This window comes from Urocampus carinirostris, chromosome 2, assembly GCF_059441175.1.
Source record: "Urocampus carinirostris isolate Australia breed hairy pipefish chromosome 2, RoL_Ucar_1.0, whole genome shotgun sequence".
NCBI classification, from domain to species: domain Eukaryota; kingdom Metazoa; phylum Chordata; class Actinopteri; order Syngnathiformes; family Syngnathidae; genus Urocampus; species Urocampus carinirostris.
The window spans coordinates 40,646,938-40,651,224 of record NC_142350.1 but is presented as its reverse complement, the minus strand read 5'-3'; positions in this window follow the sequence as shown (position 1 = coordinate 40,651,224).

Here is a 4,287-nt window from a genome sequence, read left to right as displayed (position 1 = left end):
TCAATTGGGGCATTAGAAGTTCAGTGTCTTGCCCAAGGACACTTCAACATAAAAGCAGTGACTTCAGAAGAGTTAGGTTTGGGATTGTTTTGAATCAATACCCCATGATAAGGTTTTTGGAAGGAGGTTTCAAGTATATCTGTCTTCACCTTGTGAAATAGGGATATTTTTAAAAGCTTGAACGAAATGGGCATGAAAAAGAGCCCAAAAATACTTTATTTTGGAGATTTAAAAACAAATAATATTGGTAAATAAATGCTACGATGACCTGTATTTTTCTATTCTCCGATAATTCCAAGTTATATAAAGATAAATAGTGAATAGTCCATCCAGCCAGTATCGGCACCACTTATCCTCAGTAGGGTGGCGGGGGTGCTTGAGCCAATCCCAGCTATCTTCGGGCAGTGGGCTGGGGACACCCTGAACTGGTTGCCAGCCAGTCGCAGTCACAGGGACCGACACCTAGTGACAATTTGGACCGGCCAATTAACCTGACATGCATGTTTTTGGAATGTGGGAGGAAACCGGAGTGGCCGGAGGAAACCCACGCAAGCACGGGGAGAACATGTAAACTCCACAAAGAAAGGTTTGATCTCATGACCCCAGAACTGTGTGTCACAATCACCCGGATCGGGAACACCTGTGTTCAGGATTTGGCGCCAACAGCCAGGACAGCTGATTGGTGCACCCAGTACATTTAAATCCCCAGCTTCCGGTAACACTTTGTCTGATTGTACTCACGCTACCTGTTGCCTTCAGCTCAGTAAGCCCGTACCTCTGACTCTTTGCCTGCTCCCTGTTTTCTTCTGATTGATCTCCGTTGCCGACCCGTTTCTGTAATTGCCTACGTCTGACTCCTGAACTCTTTTCCGTATACTACGACGCTCTTCTTCTCCAGCCCCGGCCAACAACACTACGATTACGCCTGTCCGCGACGATTCCCGCCAAGCCTTCACCCGCCTGTCAAGTTCCGTCTATCCGCCAACCAACGGATCGAAGAATCCCACCTTGTCATTTCCTTCCTTTCAATAAAATTGCCGACCCGTTTCTGTAATTGCCTATGACCTGCCCTGCCCGTCTGACTCCTGAACTCTTTTCCGTATACTACGACGCCCTTCTTCTCCAGCCCCGGCCAACAACACTACGATTACGCCTGTCCGCGACCATTCCCGCCAAGCCTTCACCCGCCTGTCAAGTTCCGTCTATCCGCCAACCAACGGATCGAAGAATCCCACCTTGTCATTTCTTTCCTTTCAATAAAACCAAGAAACGAGCGCAAGTGATCTCAGTCTTCCTTTCGTCCCGTCTGACACTGTGCTGCACACGCGCTAACCACTGCGCTGCCATGCTGCACTAGTGAATAGTCAACATATTTTAAAAAAAAAAAGGGAGTATATGGCTTTGCATTAAGCAAATGGTGATGGTTAAAGGGACTACTTTTGTCCATATGATTTCGTATTGCTGTCTGGAGAGAGGGAATGTGTTTAAAAAAACAAGGCCTGGTTACATTAAAAAAACCTTAATGGGCCAAGAACCAATAAATCCTTCAAGAAATGACAGCATCAAATTGCCATAAATCGTTTACATTTTACCATGAGTCATTTTGAAAATGTTCAACATATGATGAGTCTGGCCCTTGGCTTTTAGCCATTGTCTTTATTTGGCCCTCTGTCCATTTGACTTCCGGAAAGTCTCTGAGAGTCGACAACATCCGTTAAGGAATCATACGAAATGGTTATGAACTAATCATAGACATCTTGACAACATTTCTCCAAAGGATCTGGCAAACAAGACGGTGGCCCTCTGCATGGACACATTTGCTAGTAATTATACTACAAAAGAAAGCAAACCTGCAACTATGCTCCGACTTCAGAACCGTCATTTACATCAGCCATGCAAAGAGAGTTATGCCAAAGGTCCTACTGAACAGAATCAAACAACAGACTGAAAGCACCCGACTGAAGAACAGGCAGGTTTCAGAGAGAGAAGGCGCAAGCACCACAGAACTGATATTTAAACTGCGCATCCTATGCGAGAAGTTTCAACAACACCAGAGAAACTGCTATCCCGTCTTTGTGGATTTCAGGAAGGGATTTGACAGAGTATGGCAAGCTGCCTTGTGAGCCACCATGCAGAAATACCAGTAGGATATTGTGCATTACACACCTAGGCCTTCAGTGATGGCCCCAAGTGATGTGTCGTTTGTGAATGAGCCGGCTCTAGGAAGAGAATGATGAGAGCCGGCTCCCCTTCAATGAAGAGTCATTTCTCTTTGAGACGCTGCTTTTGCTTGTGATTGGTCAATATGTGTTGTTTTTTTAAGGATTCTATGTTGTTGACTTTAAGATTGCTGAGTATAAAAAGGTGCACATTGTTTGGTATTTTATCTATCTATCTGTCTATTTTTCCTGCATTTTTCAGGGATAACGTATTTTACATGACAAATGTAAAGTTTACAGTATTCTTGTATTTCATAGTTTATCTTTTGTTGCGCTTAAAAGTCAATCTATCTATTTATCTTTCTATGGAACCGACCTACCTACCTACCTACCCTGGTCATATCCCTCGAGAAGGGTGACCGACAGCAAGACAAACACGTACACAAAAACAAAGAAAAGAAAATGTAACAAAAACACCAAAAATTTGACCATGGCCAGCCAAAATACCCAAACAAGTTAAGCACATCGGCACCCAAGTTGGTCATGCTTTCGTCCCTCCGGATGAAACGGGACACAAGAAAGGGACTATGTCACTCGAGACGTGTCCTGTGCTGAGGGTCCCTCTCCCTCTGGGAGGTGTGTGAATTCTCCCTCTGTGGTCCGCTGCGTGTCGTAAGAGGCGACTAAAGTGGACGGAGCGAGGGGACTGGGGATCCTCTCCTCTCTATCTCTACTCCCTGAGAGACAGCAAGGCAAAGAAACGGGGGCGGGACACCTCGCAAACCCTAGATATAGGGTCACTAAATGTGAGAGGATGCGGAAGTAAAGCGACTGAGTGGAAGAAAGAGGAGATCGGAAGGATATGACTAAAAGGAGGGTTGATGTGTTAAAAGTCAATACTTTTAATTAACATTTTGTTTGTGTTTTGCAGAGATTCGGATTTGTTTGACATTGAAGTTGCTTAGTATAAAAAAGCTCAAAGCTTTAATTATTTAAATGTTCACTGTAGAGTAAAAAGCAAAAGCTATCGTAATATAGACTTTGGTGCATTATCGCCCCCTAGCTGACATTTGACGAGACCTTCAAGAGGGCTGTCACTTTGCCAACTCAAAATCCGGAAACTCAGCAAAATGTAACTTGATGTCAAGTTTTGGACATGTTTGATAATTAATTATCCTGCCACACTTGGGATTATGGTTGCTCACTGTTGTTTCAAGCGCTGCTCACCGACTTTGTGTGAACGCTCAGACCCGTGGAAACTTAGAGGGAACATTGATCTTAATCCGTAAAGTTTAGAGTGAAAGTATTAAGTGTTGAACAGATTCCATCATTGTCTAATGAATTCCATTGTTCTTCTTCTTTATGTGTATATGTCCCCCATGAGAAATACAGTCAATAAGTAAAAACTGGGCATGGCGTTGTAGTAGTGTTTCTGCTAACCACAAAGGGGTAAGTGATGTTCACATATGCGAAGTGACACTCCTGAACAGTATTGAATGATCCTAAATCACTTGACGTGAAATGTAAACAAAAAAATGTAACAAACAGTCTGGGTGCGCAGTACCCCCAAATCTCTGACCCTAAAATTGTCCCTGGGGCTTGGGTGGAGATGCAATACGGACTTTTAAAAGTTAAGTTAGTGTTTGGTTCTGTTCACAAATTGTCTTGCTGATGTTGTTGTACAAAACTAGGGGTCATGAACCCTTTTTGAAGCTGATAGAAATACTTTTTTAAATGATAATCACATAGGGCTACCAGTTTGACATGCATTTTAAAAAATGACAACGTATCACGTTATTATTATGTTATTACCAGGTCGTATTTATTAGAATTTGCTTTAAAATAGGCTCAGTCACCCACTAAATCATGCAGAAATCAAATTTCCCTGGAACTCACAATGACCCACTGGTGAGCTATTTTCAGAAGCTGTCTGTGGGCTACTCGGGTGTTCTTAGGGGGCAATATGTTGGAAACCACCAAAAACAGGCTGATGACGGGAATCCACGACTTCTATGCAAAAAAAACCCGAATCCTAATTAATGACGTAGAAACTCAGACCCTCCCCTGGTATATCATGAGGGTGGGAAAAGTGCAGGCGCTCTTAAAGAAACCCAGAGTGGTCGGTCGC